This window comes from Notolabrus celidotus, chromosome 24, assembly GCF_009762535.1.
Source record: "Notolabrus celidotus isolate fNotCel1 chromosome 24, fNotCel1.pri, whole genome shotgun sequence".
Classification (NCBI taxonomy): Eukaryota; Metazoa; Chordata; class Actinopteri; order Labriformes; family Labridae; genus Notolabrus; species Notolabrus celidotus.
Window position 1 is genome coordinate 2,033,523 of NC_048295.1, and position 20,694 is coordinate 2,054,216.

Below are 20,694 nucleotides of genomic sequence, written 5' to 3' on the forward strand. Positions count from 1 at the left end.
CTAATCCAACGTGTTCTCCGTCATGTCTCTGCAAAGTCACAGCGACTATTTACGACTCTGTGATTGCCCGCTCTGACAGATTGACCACCCTGAAGGACAGACGTGGACTTGTCCTCGGTGGTGCTTCAAGAACATCTTGTTTTTGAACATGACACCGAAGTTGTTTGTCCTGAAGCCAGAAGTTTAAGATGCATTCTAGAGATACTGAAGCAAGACGATCCAAGAACCTGCAGCTGTAAGGTCCAACAGGAAGAGGAATGAGGGTGATATACTTCAGGTTTCTAGAAGTAAGTCAAATAAATCTCTCTGAAAGCTTCTCCCATTCTAACTAGGTTTTCAAAAGAAGCTGCCTTCCCAAGACCTGAATCAGCCTCATGACACAACCCTCTTAGAAATAATCTATACATGGCAATGGACTTTGGCCAGTCCGGCAGCCATTGAAGAGAAGATTGACTGTTCCTGGGTCACTGCAGAATGAAAGTGTCGAACAAATCCTCAGACTGAATTCATTAAGGGACTCCCAAAAACACAGTCAACATTGAACATCCAACGGAATGTCCAAAGACTCGTCCCTTGTGTGTGTTTGTATGACGGGACGTCTGCGTTTGATGGGGGGTTTCATTGGATGTGTGGAGGGGGTTGCTGCCAGTTTTGACCCCTGCCACTTTCTCCGACCTGTCCTTTGTCTCTTCTCACCCTGGTCCCCTCAGCCCCCTCCCTCCTGTCCCCTCACCCTTGCCAACAAAAGGACCTCTTGGACGAGGAGGAGGTGGAGGTGGGGTTGGAGGGGGCAACTCTTTTATGACTTCTTTGCCATTTTTTCCTCCAACTCCCCCCATCCCATTTGGTTTTCAGGCCCATTCGTTCCTGCCTCATCCTCGGGAGTCGGGGGCCACCATTTATATCGTTGCCTGGGAATTAAGGCCCCGTGGCCCCTTTTGTTGGGAGGTGGGCTGGGGCAGCAGTGGCAGGGGCAGGGGGCGAGGGGGCAAGGGAGGGCTGCCCTTTGTTCCAGCGCGAGGAGTGGGCTTCAGTTCCCACAGGCTTGGTAGCCGACGGGGGGGCCCGGGTCCCCTCAGCATGACAGCGATGAGGTAATGTTTACAGAGCTAAGGGCCCTCACACATGCAGGGTTTATGCATGTGAATCCATGCAGACATGAACACACAGGTGTAAGGGTGGATATATCTGTGACAGTCCAATAAATAATGCTCGATAAGGACTGTTTTTACCTTTAGTCTGACATCGTAAAGGAGCTCTGAGAAAGCTTTAAGTTCCTGTTGTTTGATTGTAGAAAGTTGCATAATGAAGATATCACGGTTACAGCTGCACAGTGGGATAAATAATCAGATTTCTGACTTGCTGCATGCATGCATTTGACGGTAACCAGATTACCGGAGTGGAAATGTGCTGTTTCCTGCATAACCTCATTTATACGAATAACCTTCTCACTACACCGCGTGGAAATGAACTGAGGAAGAAGTGACACCCTATATCCTTAATGCACGGGGACATCCTTATCACAACTTGAGGAATAATATAATCGAACATCCAAAGTTGTTCAAACTGGCTTTCAAACATTAAAATAAGCCCCAAATCAAGACACTACACTTGTCCAAAAACGTCCTCGCTATGAAAGTCTGAAAAAGGAGAGAAAGGGAGAAGAACCTTCTGCGACTGTGTCCAACCATCCCACACACACACATTATTCCTCTCTGCCACCCTCTTCCTGCTGCCTCCCCAAATATTTAGAAGCTGTTGAGCTGTTGATGCCCGCAGCTCTGACAAGAAGAGTTCATTCAGAGTTTCAAAAATTAGTGCTGTACTAGAGAGACCGTGTGTGTGTGACAAGAGGGAAAAGGAGAGGAAGAGGCTCACACATGCACATATTCGCATGAAGGGGACACACATCTTTCCACACACACATCTGGCAGCTCGACTCGTGTCCGACACGTGAAAAACACTCTTGTTTTTCTTCAGATGTAAAAACATAAAAGCACAAATGTAACCGCCTAAAGGATGACAGTGACGACTGAGAGCTACTGTCCTATGAGCCAGGATTGCCTGGCGTTGTAGATGCTCGATAGCCTCCTCCACAATGGCGTCCATTGTTGAGTCTAATCCATAACACTGATATGATGCTAATGAAGGGATGTGTAATCATTATCCGTGGCCTGGCTCGTGTTTTTGCACTGTGAGAGGATTTGTGAGGGAATCCTGGGATCGGGGTTAATCTTGTTTCAGTTTCAGGTCAACTTTAACACACTGCTGCTGTTTAGCTGGACTGTTGTGTGTGTGAGTATGTGTGTGTGTGGTAAGAGCTTTGTGTCCCTCTGTGTGAGTGTGTGTGAGTGCTAACAGACAGTTTTGAACATTATTTGTCTGTTCGGGGATGGTTCATGAATCTTTAAGAGGTTTTCTCTCCTCTGAGGGAGCGTTTTGGAATAAAAGCAGGGGAGGAAACTGGAGTTAGGACTTGACTTGAAAGATTTAAGAATGCTGTTGACTTGGAAATGTTGAACATCAACAGTCGTTTCTACAACTTACAAAATAACTTCCTGCCTTCCTTCCTAATCAATCCCATATTTGGTGGCGTCAACATGCCCCCAAAACTGACCGAACTTGGTGTTCACATCAGGCCTGCAGAAAAACTTCATATTTTATGGTTCCTGCTCACAAATTTGAAAAATTGCTCCATTGCACCCCCTGGAAATTTCCAAAAAGCAAGTCCTGATAGAATTTATTTCCACCACCATGTGCATGAGAATCAGTATGCACATTTATCCTCTGAAGACATGCACCCATTCCCAAAACTGCAAGGAAGTAAGACGGGTAAGAAGACGTTTGAATTAGATGTTATCATAGTCCAAATGAGGAGATCTTGAAACACATGCAGCAGAAGCTTCATGATAACAGGACAGACAGAAACACACAGGCTCTACCTACAAAGTGTGAAAACAATGCAGAGAGATCCTCCTGCAGCTCAGGCCTCAGCGTCGGCCTTCTAATAAACTAACGCTCTCGCCGTAACAAAGGGACAATTGCAGCAATTTCCTCTTTCCCTTAATCATCCCCTTTTTTATGATAAGGATGTTACTAACTGCCGAGGTGAAGTTACATTCTAATAAAGTCAGCCGGTTAATAATGTAATCTTAAATTACAGCATAATTACCGCCTCTTAGTCACCGGGGGATGCTCTGTAATTCAATCACTGGCCCCTGCGATACTGTACAACACACACACACACAGAAAAAGAAGAGAAGCAGCGTTATCAGGGGCTATTTCAGCGTGGAAATGAATAGCACTACCCTCCGCTGCTGCTGCTCGGGGTAATTAGACAGCAGAGTCTCCGGCTGCAGACGCTCACTTATCAGAGGAGGCCTTATCCATCAGGGATTTCTGTGTGTATTTGTTGCATGCACGTGTATCTACATATATCAATGTGTATATTTACAAGCCTGTAGGTTTATGTATCTGTGAGTAAGGTGTGTCCATGTGTGGGAATCTGCAGATCTGCCAAACCTGCAAGCTTCTTCCTAACTCTGTAAATCTCTCCCCGGAGTCCTCCTTAACCCCAAAACCTTCTCAGATCAGGATGAAAAGTTCTGAAGTCAGCGGACACACCCGAGGAGTGAATGTGTGGGAATTGTTTTCCACCTTCATTGGCTTGGGTCACACACACACACCCCTGAAAAAAAAGAAGGAAAACAGACAAGCACGCACGAACGCCACAGGACCCAAACCCAATTTTGTTGTTTATTTTCAAGAGGCTGATTTCTTTAGAGGCAGCGCTTGCCTGATATTATGTGGCAGGGAAAATCTAATGCCCCTCAATAGGTTTTCCCCTGGAAAAGGCAGAAATTAGATTTGCGAACTGGGAACTTCATTTGGCAGGACTGGCTGTGAGTCGGGGAGCGTGGGGAGGAGGAGGAACCTGCGAAGAGGAGCGTGGAGGGGAGGGTAGAAATCTATACTGCGGTGCTGAATCAGCAGTCCCTCCTTCTCCCTTGTTCTTTTAACCCCTCCCCCCTCACTTCTTCTCTTCCTCTCTATCACCACAGCAGATTCCCTCACCCTGTTGTCTGTTGTCATCCTCTCTTGGCTGTTTTATCCTTCCTATGTTTTTTTCATCTGAGGTGAAACAGACTCCTGGAGGCGACGCCATGCCCTCTGACCCCTCACTGCAACATGCTACGACCACTGAAGAAGAAATACAAATGGATGACACGCCCAAAGAAGAGGGGCCAGGTGCAAGGGCACACCAAGAAGAGGTGTTGAGGGGCTTCCAATTTGTGGGGCGACGTGGTGGAGAAGATGAGGTTTGGATGGAGTTCAGGTTCCAGGGGTCACCTACGCCTCCTTTACCTGAAACGGTCTCCAGTCTGAGCCTAAAACAAATACATTTTCATGTCACGCTGTCACTGAGGAGAACACACACCTCCAGAATGCCTCCACCCCAACCCCAAACACATCTGTGCATGGGCGGTCACGATGCAACCAGCTCAGAGTTCATGCGAGGAACAGGCGACATGGTGGAGGCATGATAAATCTGACACCAGCGCTCTCATTTTCTACGCTGACAGGAAACAGTCCAGCAGGTGTCAACGCCTGATTAGATGGATGGAGACGACGGAGTGTGACTCGCCAAACAGGCGGAGCGACACTGTACACAAACACGCAGGTGGAGGGGTAATCATGGAGGAGACACTGGAGGGGAATGCACAGATGTCACGGTGTGTACATACAGAAAGACGACGGGGGTGAAACATCGCCGCTGAATTCCAACAATGATGTGGATGGACTCGGAAACGCAGATTATGTGTGGTGGATGTGGATAATGTGGAGATTACATTCCTCCGATGTGAGGGGATTAAATGACAACAGCAGGATTGGACACACCGTTTTCTTCAGCCATGAGAAAGAATTCGATCAGGTTACATTATCAAGAAAAAGAGAGCTGGAGGTTTGTTCTGGGAAACTTTAAGGATTCGAGTTGGCGATTAAAAACAATTTATACATCCTCCTAGTTTAACCTGATCTGTTTTAACTTTGGGTTTGTGTCTGCACCCCTCAGTCGCTCATGCAGCCAACCAGAGCATGCAGATTTCTTGGCTGCAAATGAACAGTCTTTAGATATGAGATGCATTGATAACGTGACATGCAGCTGGTGATTTTTCACCAGCTGCATGTCACGAATGGACTGAGAGCCGATTGGTGGATGCGTTTAACCAAAACATGCCACCTCAGTAGTGATTTCTTTGGAGCCTTGGTGTTGTACTCTCCCTATTTTTAGCTCCATGCTCGTTTGAACTGAATCTTGGGACGGTATCTCTCTCACCCTGGCAGAGTGTTTTCCTTTTCCACGCTCTAACTGTGGAAATGTGTCTCACACTGTGTGCATCGTTGGACGGGGCTCTTCTACACTTGTACGCCAGCAGCTTGTGTTTAAATTGGAAGATTACACTCGGACTAGTCTTTCAGGCCCCCGACCGCAGTCTAGTCTCCGGCCAAGACCCACATTTAGACTTCTTTAGGGTGACTCACAAATGTCTGAGGAAGTCATGGAGACTTTAAATCAGGAAGACCAACACAGGTTCTGACAGTTATTTTCCACAAGACCAACATATCAGAGGAGTTGGACCCTTTTAGTAAATTGGAGTCCATTATGGTCCATTTTGTGAGTTTGAACCCGTGTGGTTGGTTCAGAGCCCTGAGGGAAGTCTGGAGAGTGAAAATTGAGGGTAATTAGCGAAAATTAGAAAAGTACTGGAAGCAGGTTGAAACTTTTTGTTACTTTTGTGTGATTGACGGCTGAACTAATGTGATAAATCCTCCATGTCAGTGAAACAAAGCAGAGCCTGACCCGCGCCCGGGTTATATGGTGTGTACACATGTCAGGCTGACGGTATAAAACAGGATTGACTCTGTCTCAATGAAAATCACTTGTTTTACGGCCTGTGCTTCCATTGCTTGTGGTGCTGAAACCATCACAGTTAAAATCACAACTGCATCATTCTCCCAGGCCTCTATTACACACACACACACAAACACACACACATCGTAAAGCATCCAAATCAATTTGTTTTAAAAAGATGTTTCTCACGAGCATATTGGGGGGTTTTAGAGATATATGATGCACCTTCAGCAGCAAAGGAGGAAAAATAGCCAGCGCTTGGCAAGCCCATTTGTCCAGCTTGATGATGCGGCCGCCCTGTCACCCTCGCTGCCATTAAGAAGCGAAAAAAAATAGAGGGGTTGGGAGTGACCTCACCTCTACATCTCAGCAGCCCAATGGTCCGCAGACCGCCTGCCAAGCTGTGCGCCACAAACCGGCTCGGAGCTCAGGGGGCATAAATCAAGATAATTCTTTGCACGCCTTGAACTCTGACCCCGCCACAATTCACACCAACATCAGAGGAGGAGCTGGGGGGGGGGGGGGGGGGGGTGAAAAGCAGCAGAAAGAGGAGATAGCGGGTGAGGTAACAGAGAGGCAGCGTGCATGTTTATGTGTGCGCGATCGAGCATGTGCGTGCGTCCGTTGCGATTAGTCACCGGCGTCCAGATTGAGGCGGCCGTCCCATCTAAACGCTCTGTCTTTATGAGCCATTAATCTTCGACTCAGGCCATTTTCATTACCGCCAAACCTCGCTTTGGAGCCACCAGCTGCATGATACTGCATAGTGGAAATTAATAACCCACCCATCTCTGCCTTACAACCGCCCCCTTCACCACCCCACACTCCCCCACCGCCTCACGCCTCTCCATCACGGCCCCACCCGCTTTGGGCCTTGCATATGATGGAAGATGCAAGAGTTTCCACTCCACTTTTTTTCTTGTCATTTGCGTCCCCTGCATCCTTGGCAGGCGTTCATTTCTCTCAAGTGCTGCCCCAAACAACCTCTCTGTCCTACCTGCACACCGATCTGCAAACTCAGGGGTCGAGAAATTAAACCAACACTTTAATTGAGAGACAAAAACTGCAGTTCCTCGACTGGCCACTTGAGGCTGGCTTCAAAAGTGAGCTAACCCCCATTTATCCCTATATTTAAACACCAAGCTTTGTAGCTAATTCTTTGATTAGTCACACACACACTGCATAGCTTGAGTAGGTCGTTTGCTGCTCTCATAATATGATCACTTTGGCTCCAGGAGACCAACATGGCGGCCGCTATGATGCCAGATTTGAAGCTCCAAACAAACCGCTGACGTCACGTTCTGTCTCAGCTGCCAACCCCTTTTCTTTCCTCAGCTATTAGAGCCCCCTAAGTAAGAAGAACAATTTATCCTGAGTGTTTTAAATTCTGCTGGTGCCTTGATGCTGCCCCAAGCAGAGAGGGAGTGATAGAAATAAAGAGAAAGAAAGGCCTGAGAGAACTGTAGGTGACAGAGAGAGAGAGAGAGAGAGGGATAGGGAGACATAAGACAAGGAAAGGAGAGCATGGTGGGTGTTATATTAATTTGTCTTCCTTGGTTTTTCTAAGCGAAAGAGTGGGAAATGACCCCCTGGGCTCTTTTAAGACCGTTTGGTGTCTGCTTATGTGGTTGTTAGTGAGAGAAGGGGCTGCACATTATTAAATACTGTACGCGCTCAGGGAGAATAAACGAGGGCAGAGAGATAGAGGATGGAAGAAGAGAAGAATGGCCTCTTCCTGAAGCTGGTGGAGGAGTGGAGGAGAGATCCAGCTGAGATATGGAGTGATATGTCAGCGCTGACACCCAATAAAGAGGGACAGTGTTACAGCAAATTAATAGCCCTCATTGCCGAATGGAAGGTGGAGGAAATTAGCAAGGTGCTGCTTGTTGCCTCTAATGCACGATGATGAAGCACAAGCACTGCTTAAGGAACAGCGAGCACATGTCTCCAGGTCTGTTTATGAATTCATTATGAGTCCCAACATGAGTCGCCCGCAGGAGTGACCGCTGAAGTAACGGGAGTGACACTGTGACGAAAATGAAAAGTTGGGAATTGTTTTTGTTCCGCTGCGGCGTGCCATCGGAGGGGGAGCCTTTCTCATTTCCTGTTGAGAAGTGTAGTGCATTGTGGGCACAAATATATAGGAGGATTTGTGATATGAATCGCCGCTGGTCATCCATCACCGTACACAACAAGACAAAACAGTCAGGAAGTTAGAGGGAACAACTTTCTTGGTCAGAGTTTGGATTTCTGGCTCTCTGGTTTTTGTAAAGCGAGCTCTTCTTCTGACCGGCTGCCATGAGACTGACTGTGATTGGCTGATTTTTAATGACTCATTCACTTTGGAGACATTTTAGTTTAAAAAGGAGACAAAATCAGTGAAGAAATAAGAGTACCCTCTTTGTCCAGATGGGGCGCCAGAATCAACAAATTTAAAGTCCCTCGCTGGAGCTTTAAATAGATTTTAATGTGTGGTTATAATATGCATATCTCATCAGTAGATATAACACTCAGCATGCTGAGAGCCGTGTATGAACTAAGAGAATGTAACTTTTCTAAACGGAGAATAAAATCAATACAGGATGAAGTTTGAAACGGACAATGCCTCAGCCGACCTCGGTTTCATCCTCATCCTTCAAAGCGTCGGGATCCCTCTAAACATAAATCAATACAAACAATGTTCAGACATATAAGAGACTCTAAATGAACTGTGCAGATTATGCTATTTCACGGCCTCTTGCATCCCTTAGATGCTTTGCATAATGAGATAAACAGCGTATACGAGGCCTCTGCGACCCGCGCCTTGCCTCGGCCGGCCTGCGTTTGTGTAGGAGAAGAGGTAAAGTCAGGCGAGTTGACCCAACATGGAGGAGCTGATAGACGAACTGCTGGTCTACTGAGACTTGTGAGAGTATCTTATATTACTTAACCAGCAGTTCTTTGTTTAATACAAGAGGAACATGTCTGAAACGTGTTCCTGTGTTAAGCTCATTTTGCACATTGATTACAGACGACAGGTTTATACGTTACATCAGTAATCACAGTAAAAACGCCCCGAGAGATTCTGTTGAGTAAACCTGACAGAGAGTAATTATGTTGTATGTTTCTCTCTGCAGCCACAAACTCATAAAACAAAGAGACGGAGGAGGTGCTTCTGCTGTCTCCCGGTGATGATGTCATCGACCTCTCTTAAGATAACCTCACTTGCACTTTTTGCGATGACATCATGCGCACGGTCTCCGCAGCGGTCGTGAATCAGTCAGCGCTGAAAGCTTTTATCCAACGCCGTCGACCCCTGGACCGTATTCATGAACACGTGGGTGGGTGGTGTTGAGGGAGGGCGGGGTGAGTCCGGGTGGGTTGGGTCTACACGCAGAGAAAAAGTTCAGCATGCCTGCAGGCGGCAAAGTGTTGGATTTGAACCAGCGACCTCCGGGGTGACACAGTTCCAGGCCCTGTGCGTTTGCGAGATTGGCCCACAGCCGGGCAGGTTCAGAGGGGCCGGGGTCCAGGCCCGTGTTGCTACTGGGTCTGCAGGGAGCCGGTGAGTGCCAAGGTCTGGCCTCCTCCCCACTCTTCATCATTCCTCCCCTCCAGGCTATCAACAATCAGCTCCGAGTGCAGAGAGATGCAGCCACAGAGGCAGTTTTTAACTCTGTCTTCTTCTTCTGTGGTGTCTCTGTGGCGCTGAGAGGCTGCAGGGGAGGTGTTTGTGCTTCACAGTGGCTTCAGTAAGGGACCTATTGTTCTCCTCCCAGAGGCTCTCAAATCAATACCTCATCTCTCCCTCTTTCTCTGCAACCACCGAGGGAAAAAAGGCCCCATCGACTACACAGGACTCGCTTTCATGATTCACGCCACTGAAGAAGAAGAAGAGAGAGAGGCTGAGACGAAGAGGGAGAGTAAGAGAGACGAGGGGGAAGAGAGAGTAGCCGGGACGAGTTGAGTGGGGAGGGGGGCACTGCGGGGGCTGGCGGTATAAAGACACCAGAGGAAGGAGGCAACCTCACGGTCATCACTCTCTTAGCACCACACACAGCCGGCTATCTTTAGCCGCCGAGCCAGCCGGATTGATCTCATTGTCTTAAAGGAAGAAAGCGAGGTCGATCTGAGAGGGCGCTAATATCATGCAGCTAACAGCATCAGAGCTAAACACTAACTATAGCCTGACCAGGGGAACATTAGCAAGTTTGTTGAACGCTACAGAGCCTGGTCATTTGGAGGATTTCAGCTTTCCAAAGTGGGAGTGAATTTAAATTCTGCGCTTCCCGAGTGATCGTTTCTAAATTCAACCTGTCGCTGAAGATGAACAAAACTTCATTAAGAGGTTATTCAGAAATAAAAAGGTTTGACTAAAACTTTCAGGAGAGGGGAGAGTATTTAAGGAAATACAAAAAAAGATCTCACTGCTTTTGAAAAGTTGCGCTGTTATTCACGGGTTCACTCTGAGGATTCTTAATTTAATCTTTGGAAACTGGAAGACTATGCCGCTAATTTTTCAGTGCCAGTAGACAGAAGACATGTCAGGGGCCAAATCTGGAGAGGGAGGAGAGACGGGGTGCGCTTCGCGAGGTCTCAGAGTTAATTTTGGCACTTTGAAGATTTCTGGCTCGTGATAGACGGTCTAATATTTGTTGGTGATTATGGGACAAAAGAAATGTGGTCATGTTCACTTTTACCACGACTGCTAACAGCTGTGGAAACCTCAGGTGTTAAGAAATGAAGCCAATGCAGACCTCCTAAAACCTGCAGTTCCTCCGCTGAGTCGTGGTCCTACTCACCCTGTCTGGATTCTGATTTGCATAACAACACATTCACAAGATCCCTTACATATCTTGACTCACAGGCTGCCTCATAAAGCTAAATGCTTGGAGGGAAATCTTTGTGTTCTCTGGTCCCAGGGTCGGCCAGAGAGCGCTCTCTCTCTCTAAGGAAGGTTTTACAAGATTGTGTAACTTCAGCCAAAAACGGTCTTCATTTAAATCCTCTGATCTGGCATCAAACCTGCCGCATTGGGTCAGACCATGCAGTGAAGTCTGAGAAGCTTGAAGTGCGTTTCTCACTCCTCTCTCTTTCTGTTTTGCTGCACGAATTTCCACAGCTGTACCGAGGATTACGTCTCCCTCAAATGTGAAAGAAAATGTAATTCCGCCTTCCGCAGGGGTTGCGTCTTTATGGCTTTTCCTACACAGGTGTCTCTGAGTGAGCAAGAGATAGAGATAGACACTGAGACGAGGAGAGAGAGAGAGAGAGATGCTTTAATGGAGTTATGCAAATGGAGGCAGCCCCATGATCCCCTGGCTAAGTATTCCACCGGAGATGTGGACCGTGCAGCTGCGTACGACGGGGATCCACGCTGCAGAGAGAGCTCTTATACAAACATACATCCCCGTCTACGTAGTGTGAATTAAGCTCAACCCGTGACTTCTTGTTTTTCTGCCTGTCACTGAATTTCTCCTCCTGCCAGTAAACTTACAGATTCCTGGATGTAGGCGTGCGTCCAGAGTTTTCATGCCCATATTCAGCTCTAGAAAAACGCATGTAAACACGAACATACAGTATTCATCCCTTTGTTTATTTATAATGCTGCTTGTGTGGGAGTTTGTTTACATGTTTATGGGTTATGGCATATGATTTTGTGCTTTCCATACATAGCCGAGCGGCGGATCTTTCACGCTCGAGCGCTTCCAGGTTGAGGATTTATGTGTGAGTGTGCTTTTTATGGATGTATTTTCTATGTGTGTGTCTCGCTTTATTTTATGCTTGAGTGTCTCCGTTGATGAATGCGTCCTCGAGGCCGATTACACTCGGAGTAATGTGTATATATGTGCAATTAAACTTGTGAATTAAAGAGGATTTTATTCAGTGTGTAAGAGCAGATGTGAATATCCCACCTGCCTCTCTCTCTCTCAGACTGATACGAGCGCTCTCTGCGTTTCTGACGTCTGAAAATGATTCAGTCGACCTGCTCGGCCTTCTCCGCCGAGCGCCTGACCTCTGCCTGATGGAGAGAGAGGAAGGAAGAGAGAAAGGAAGAGCCTCCCTCCAATCACCCCCTACGGTGACTCACACACCCAGCGTGAGTGTAGGCCTCTACCCACAACCCCCTGCTGCTTGTTTAGAGCAACAACAGAGGGAGACAGTGGGATCACAGAGGAGCTGGCAGGGAGGGAGGGCGGCAGGAGAGACAGTGGGAGAGAGAAAAGAGGAGGGGAGGGGAGACACTGGAGAGAATCCTGTCTGTTATGGTTTTAAAGGGGAAGGTTGAAGTCGGATGAAACCTCTTTTTAACAACAAGTTTAAATAAGTTCCTAAAAACACTGAAATGGAAGGTAAAAATACACAATCTGAGTTTTCTGAATGAACCGTCTCTCTGCCGTCCAGAGCTGAGAGAAGGTGAGTGTGTGGGAGGGCAGCACAAAGTGTGTGCAGAGAGTGACCTTGCACCTACAGGTGGGATACATGTGTCGTAACGCTCCTGACCCAAGTCAGACCTTTACAGATTTACCAAAGGAGATCAAATATAGCATTTTAGCTTTGCTCTATTTATGGCAGAGTGCTTTGAGCTCCAAAACACTCTGACATCAGGAGACGACAGGTGGCTTTCAAGGGTTTTTGCACAGCGATGCATCTCAGGTAAGCCAGCATCCAACTTCAACTTCATCCTACTGTCACAGCAACACTGTCCTGACTGATTGTAATGCATGGTGATTAAACTACAGGTTGTGGCGAAAGAGAAATATGGAGTAGCTGAAGTTGACGCCTCTGCTGCAGGAGCACAACAGCCTCGTCGTAGGCCACCTTGTGAGGAGTTGCTTGGAGCTCATGAAGGACAATTTGAGTTATCATCACATGCCTATGTTATAAAAATGAGCCCTCACACACTCATTCCCCCAATCACACATCACACACTGTGCATGCTGTTACAAACATGCACACACACTCGTGCACCTGACACTCCTCCAATCCCATTAAGACGTATTTAAGGATGCCTAATGGAAATTGATCAGTGATTAAGATCATTTCAGGTTGATCCAATTAATCAATGCCCGCTGATTAGGAGGGTGGCAAAAAAAAAAAGGCAAAAGATTCATCACAGCCACCTTCGGTCCGGGCGCTCCCCTGCAGACACAAACACGCAGTTTGTGGTGAATTTTAAACGAGCGTGTCACCTTCAGGTCTGTCGAGCTAAAGATCTGTGCAAGAAGACGACGACTGAGGGGAGACAGTTGGCAGACGGATGAGGTGACTTCAGGGAGTTTGGAAACAAGAATATATCGCTTGCTGAGAATGAGTCTCCTCGGCAATGTTGTTCTTTTTTTAAATGAAAGTAACTTAATGAAAGTCAGAGAGACGGGGCGAGAGCTCTGGAGAATCATTCAGAGAAACGTTAGCTAGAGGAAAGGAATGAGGTGCTTAACGTTGTGTTTGACAGAGAAACGGGAGAAGGATGAAATTGGAGGATGTGAATGCTTCAATCTACGTGCTGCAGATAATTACAAGCAAACTCTGCAAAACAAAGATTATTTAAAAACACAAACTCTGGAGGTTTTTTAAAACAAGATCATTTCTGAAGCCAGAAAAATAAAGTAGAGTTTTCAACAAAACCAAATGCAACCACCATGAAGCGAAAGTGACGAGGTAATTACTACTCTGGTGCAGAGATGAAGGTATACTTTATGCAGAAACTTTGCTTTTTATTCTAACCAATGACCTTCATACTCACGCTGTACGGATCAATCAACCGGTCACGATGACGCCTCAAACTGAGCACCCCTCGTTGGTTTTGTCCGCTGCAACAACTGCTTCCACAACTTCTCAACAAAAAGAGTGAAAAACAACAATCAGAATCAGCCTTTGAACGTTCAGTCTTCTGGTCTTGGCGATCAGTTCTGGGTTAAAGTGATCTTAATCCACACAGCCTCTACCCCTCTACTTGCTTTAGACACACTTCTTAGGTTCTCCAGATATCCTTTGGGAAAAATCAAAAGCCTGACAATCTGGCAACTGAACCCGCGTGTCTCCTGGATCTGACTACAAACTGTCACATTGTGTTGGCATGATGACAAGCTTTTTAATGACCTGAAGGGAAAACAGCTACGAAACGTCACAACCATTATGATTAGTTCAATCAGGATGCTGAATGAAGGGATGATTGACACAGTCTTTAGTGAGGTGTCATTTTCAGGATGGTATCATCGAGTAAGTCTTCTTCTGTGGATTTGTCTTCATGGAATCTTTCTGAGGTGTCACTGGTCTCTCAAAGGCAGAGGATGTTCCTCCACCTTTCTTTGTAACGTGTCACTCTCGTGTCAGTTTCAACTCTGATAAAGATCTCAACCTGGCAGCATATTTCTGTGTTCTCCAAGCACAAGTTCCTGCTCTTAAGCTAATAAGAAATATTATCTTAAAGTTTGAATGTGTCTGCGTTTGGCACTGGAGCAGAACTCCAGACCTTGGTCAGGACTTGCTGTTGGAGAGGTCGTCAGGGCGTTTGTTGGATCAGGAGGAGACTCGTAGCCATTGGGTGGTTCCTATCAGAGTTTGAGAGCCAAAACAAGCTGATAATCTTCTTCATTGTTACTCCACAGAGTGGCCAAAGAATAAACGTGGGCCAGAGCCCCGAGCGAGCAGAGGGCAGACCGACAGACGGAGTTTATGGCACAATTTATAGGAGCTGTTGGAGGGAGGTGAGAGCTGCCAGCCCTCAATCTCTCTCGGTCCACCAACACTTGGACGCACGCACACTCACATTCATAAATTGTGTGCACACATGTAGCCTACGCACAACACCTCATGCACTTCATCTGCACCTGAAGCAGTTCACACACACCTTCCACAGAGGATGACACAGCAGGTGTGGGCAGTAAGTCATTCATAGCAGCACACTCACTGTTACTCACTCAAACTCTGAATAAAGGACAGAAATGGAGACAGATAGATGTGGAGGGATCGAGGAGTTTTACCTTCACTGTAGTGTTAAAGGTATTTTCAGCACAGGTATGAAATATATAGACCTGGAAACCAACTATCTGATGAGATATCACACATAGACTCAAGACTAGTTGAAGATATGACGTCGCAGGATGAAAACAAATCACAGCCGGGATAATTCATCCATCAACAAAAACATTCAAACAGATTTGAAGCTTTCCTGAGATCTTTCTGCTTTCTGAATCGCAGACTTTAGAGAGTGTGAAACTGTCTTTAATGAACAATTATGGATTTTTCATTTGGATATATTTCCCCACAGAGAGAAGACCGACTGAAAGAGAGGTATTTGGAGGGGACAGAGAGAGGGGATAGTAAAGGGCAGTCGTGGGTAGAATGGGAAAGCGGAGTGGGGATACAGGAAACGAGGGAGGAAATGAGAGCTCAGGAGGTGGATAAAGTAAAGCTTGGTTAAAAAATTGCAGTTTAGTGGCTGATTAACTGATCCAGATGACCTTTCTGGATCATAAAATACGGATACATCTCTACTTTTACATGAACACTTGAGTCCTGTAGTCCTGTAACGTACAAGCTTTATTTTAAAAAGAATTCAGAGAAAGTAAAAGTGCTCTGCTTGGGTAAACCTTACACACCGAATCATGTGTATTCCCCTAATTAACCCTGAGTCTCCTGGGTGTTTAAAGAGCTCCATTCAGCTGGATTGTGATTAAAAAAGAGCAAACTAGTCATCCTGTTTTGCTGCTCGAGCGTGCACACGAAGAAGAAAGCAGAAGAAAGGATGAATGACAGCAGTGGATTGAATAATATACCTCCTCCATAAACATCTCCCCCCTGACACCAGGAAGAAAAGGCCCTCCCTCCCTGAGTTATGACAGTAAACTGGTTTCAGCAGTGCAGGAATAATAGGCCTTTAAGGGCTAAGTTATAGCACAGGATAGATTCACTCGCTTCACCTCGCCAAGCGCTGCAAGCCGCAGAGCCGCCGAGCCACTGAGCTGAGCTACCTGGCATCCAGAAACGCCGGAGGGGGTTTGGTAGAGTAATGAAGGGCCGCTCCGCTTGCTTCATAACTTTGTCACAGCTCTTTCATTTCATTTCCCGAACAAACCCGATCATTCCTGCGTTTGCAGCAACGCCGAGGTCCGGTTAATAAATATATCAGTTTGCACCTTAAAAAGTGCTGCAGTATTAAAAACAGCACGGGGGATAAAATATGGATGAGGCTGCTTCAGTGCTCCAGGTGTGTCAAGTGTGATTTAATATGAAGAAGGGGGACGCACGGCGAGGAGAGGAGGGGGGGATTTCTGAGAAGAGCACAGACAGACAGGGTGACCTCTGACCTCTGAATAGCAGCCAGTCAGCTAATACTGCTGAGCTGGAGCTCACAAAACAGCCACTGGGGAGAGACCTGCCTAAATCCATCAGCTTTACTGATCAAGAAGGAGCGCACGTCAATCTCTGGCCAATCTGTTCCTGCTTGTGGGAGTGTGTATTTTTGGGATATGAGGTGTCAACACTGAAAGTGTGACAAACTGTGTGTGCAAAGGTTTATATGTGTGTGTGTGCTCTTCAGTGTGAGTCACAGGCATATAGGGGGCTTGTGCAGTTGTGTATGTTTTGGTGGCTGAGTGTTTAAAGCTGCAGAAATAAATGATGCTGTTTGTTTAATAAGGACCATCACCGTCATGATGAGCAGCTCTGTGAGGAGTTCTTTACCTGGTAGTGAGACTGACAACGCATCAATACGACGAAATCAGCAGAGACCAGTTTGACCACAGGGGGCGCCAAACTCTACACACTAAAAGTTCCTCACAGGAGCTTTAAATCCAATCAGAGGGGGTCAGATAATCTCTCGTCTGATGAGATGCCACGATCATTGCTCATAGAAATGACGACCCAGCCGATTAAAATAAGACTCCTGCCCCTTTAAGATGTAGAAACAATGAAACTATCACCACCACTGTTGCAAAACTGAAACTTTAAACCACATCAGTCTCGATCCTGTTTGTTCGGGTATCACATTAACGTGACAGTGATGTATAGACGTCTGAAACTCTGCTCGCTCTGCTCACTATGTCTTTGTCCTCCGCTGGTCACAGAGCTACAGGTTAGGAAATGAGCCTTCCTGTCGCTCAGAGGGACGAAGCTCACCGAGCATGAAGGCGACCATAAAGCCCCAAACTGCCTCCTGATACCGTCTGACTCGCTGGCTAATCATTACACATCTCTCCCCTCTCATCTGTTCAGCACTTTTTACTCCTCTTTCTTATTCCTCTTCATCTCCCCCATCTCTGACCCCGCTCTGTCACCTCTCCCCGTGTGTATTCCCTCTCCTTCTTTGTGTGAATGTGACAGTTTGTGTGTGTGTGTGCTCTGGAAGGAGAGGAGTGTGTGTGTGTGTGTGCAGGGGTTTCTGCTCCGAGGACTACCTTGCATGACCTCTAAATCTGCTGAGCTCTCAGAAAAAGGAACTCTGCTTTGCTTTGCTTCTCCCCCCTCCGTCAGAATCTCACACAGCGACGTGGAGGAGTTGCACTTCGACGGAGCAACAAGGCAGCTCTAAGAAGAGGAAGCACCGCCTGCTGCCTGCCTCCGTATGAAGAGCAGTCACCAGTTTCTCCCCGAGTGTCAGTCACAGGCGACGGAAAAAAGGAGCAGCTCTTTCAACTGAAACACTCCACTCCACTGCAAAAAGAGGAGCGCTTTAAAATCCTGGAGGTGACAGACTCGTTAATGTGCATCTCCTCTCAATAAAGAGCGACACACAGCGGGAGAATAACACTTATTTTTTTACGTTACACGCAGGAAGAACTGATTCATTACCAAGGGAGGAGGAGGAGGAGATGGAGGAGGGGAAAACAGGAGAAAAAGTAGAGAAAAGGGGAAAAGAAGAGAAGAAGGAAAAGGACTATAAAGAAGAAGAGATGGCTCACTAGGCAGCAACAGGGGCGTGAGTGACCCCCGCTGACCGCTGCCGAGCCGCCGGGACAAACCCACAGGTAGTCGTGCATAATTCCACTTCCTGCCCTCAGTAATGGCTTCTGGTGACCTCTGGCTGCACGCCGTGACCCATCATGCCCCATCAACCTCGCCCCTGTCCTCACAGCGAGGAGGCCCCTGAGGCTGAGTGAGTGAACAGTCAGGGGGCCACGGTTCTTACCTTACATTATCTATACATCAGTTGAGCTATACTCAGGACGTTGCTCACATGCTCACAATACATAACACAGCTTCACATCAATCTTTATGCAGACGATAGCATCCTGTGCTGCTCAGCTGCCTTATATTTTATTATAAGATTGTTAAACACAAACTTTGCATGTTAAAAATCCTCTTTTATGAAAGTAGAAAGGCGATCACGCCGTGAAAACACAAAGAAAATCAACACCTACACACACATTAACACCGTTATTGTGTCATATATCAGATTAGTGTGTTTTCCTATATGTTCCACTGTCTGGAATATACATTGTGTGCATGTGTGAAACAACAGCTACACCCACACAAACGCACACACACATGCATACACACACACAGGGCTGCAGCTGGCTGTGTGACACGTTAAGGATGTGTTAATTCACCCCTCTAAGTTTCCTTATCGTGTCTGCTGCTCGGCCATTCATTAATAGTCCTGTTTTAATTAGCCATTAGCGAACACACTCCCCATGTCAGAGATATGAGATGTGGGGGAGTGTGTGTGTGTATGTGTGTGTGTGTGTGTGTGTGTGTGTGTGTGTGTGCATATATGTGTGTGGCACAGAGGAGAGTGGGAGTAGGCCATACTGCAAGGAAGGTGTTGGAGTATGGATGTGCAGTGTGTGTGTGTGTGTGTGTGTGTGTGTGTGTGTGTGTGTGGACAGCTCCATTCTCCCACTGTGGCGGTGGAACAATTGGCAGGGACACGCTGTTCAGAGGGGCCTCCTCCTCATTATTGGCCCACTGCTCACTTGTGAGCCGTATCATTGTAGTGCAAGACAATGGCTGCCAGGGGCCCCACCCGACATGATACCCCCCCCCTACCCCACCACCCCCACACACACACACATATACACACACACGCTTTCCCCACGACACACATGCACATACCAGCCCAGCTTCAAGCTTAACTCCCCTTTCTTCTGCTTTCTCCTCCTTCCCTCTGCATCTCCACTTTGCAGTATCGCCGCGCCTGATTGGCTGCTGCACCGACACTCGCTGCTGGTCAGAGTCCACAGCGAGAGAACAGGGGATTAAGCCTAATTAGCATGAACAATAAAAACAAACAAACGCGGATGGGGGAGAGGGGGTCAGCGAGGCAATCCCACCGTCTCTCTTAATTAGCATTGTTTACCAGGCGACACAGTCGGTTCATGATATCAACTACATAGCAGCACACGTCGATTAGAGGCACCGCCTGCACAGTCACATGGGGGAATGAAACACACAAACATATAGCTGTGGAGGATTAGGAGTGTGTTTTTCTCTCCGTCAGACGCTTTAAGCAGTAAGTTTTGACATGCAGCTCGTTTGCATCAAAGTATTTCCACCGTTGAAAACGTCTGTGCTGCAGCCGTCAGGTGAAAACTTCAAACATATCCACATGCATTCAAGACAACTGAGAGGAAACCTGAATGGTGGTGCACACAGCAACACTTTTTCAATAAATACATTGATCTCTTTTGTCTATATAGTCCCAAACTATGATGCATTGGTTTTGGATTGGGCTGGGATTACAAAAAATGTAGTTGGTTGACACAGGCCCTCAAATAGAGTCATTTTCAGGAGTCAAACTGATCGTCCTGTGCTGCTACAGTTATAAGATTCTTTTACAGTTATCACTGCTGTACACTGATGCAGCCTTCACACACACACACACACACGCTCTGTACAACGTAAACTCCTGCACACTGATGAGCTGCATAAAGAAACCCGAATCGATCGGCCCACCACATGTATAAATATTAGTGATGAGATGATTGATGATAGGATTTCTAAATCTCTTTGGCATCGTAGAAAAATTGCATTTGCCTCTGAGTGTCTGCCCGTCTGCTGCACCGAGGGCCCACCCCTGGGGAACCCATCGCTGCAGTGGGGGTCAGTGAAAACTGGGCCAAATCAAAGTGATTAAGGACCTGCAAATCAATACCGCCTTTATATTAGATTTACTCACCATCCGCGGATCGCACGGAGTCAGCAGAAAGACGGGAGGAGGCAGAGGCTGAAATGAACCCAGATCCAAGTAAGCGTCGGCAGATTGGGTGCCGGTATAAATCTTTAGGCTCGTATCAAGTCTTTTGAGGCGTGATGAAATAATAGAATCATCTTTGAATTGGAAGGGGGCGAGGGATAAGTTGAGGGCTGTCTTTTTTGTCTCTGCTGATCTCCTAACTCTGGTGTTTTCACGATGAAACGATTACCCAGAAAGCATCTGTGCGGGATGCTGATGGTGAACTTTGGTGGGATGTAGTTTGCACAGAAGAAACATCTGTGCTGGTTGTTTGAACTTAGTTCTTTTAGAGTAACTGAAGCCTGCAGACATGGATGTTTAATTTCTGATGGAGGACAATGAGATTTATAAATGTTACTGTTACTAATATCTAAATACTTTCAGGCCACCTGCAGCAACTTCATTTAATTGAGGACGTTACAACAACAACAACAACAGGTCCTGGATCAGATTAAATGAGCAGAGATTTAATGTTGAGTCAAACAAGGACTCAAGGGCTCCCTTCAAGGGAAACATCTCTGAAGCCATGTTTTGTCTTGTTGTGTTTTCATATTGTTGTTTTATCTGTATTTTTTATGCTTCCTCTTTCTTCTCTAAGTTTTTGATTGATTTCCTTGGTCTC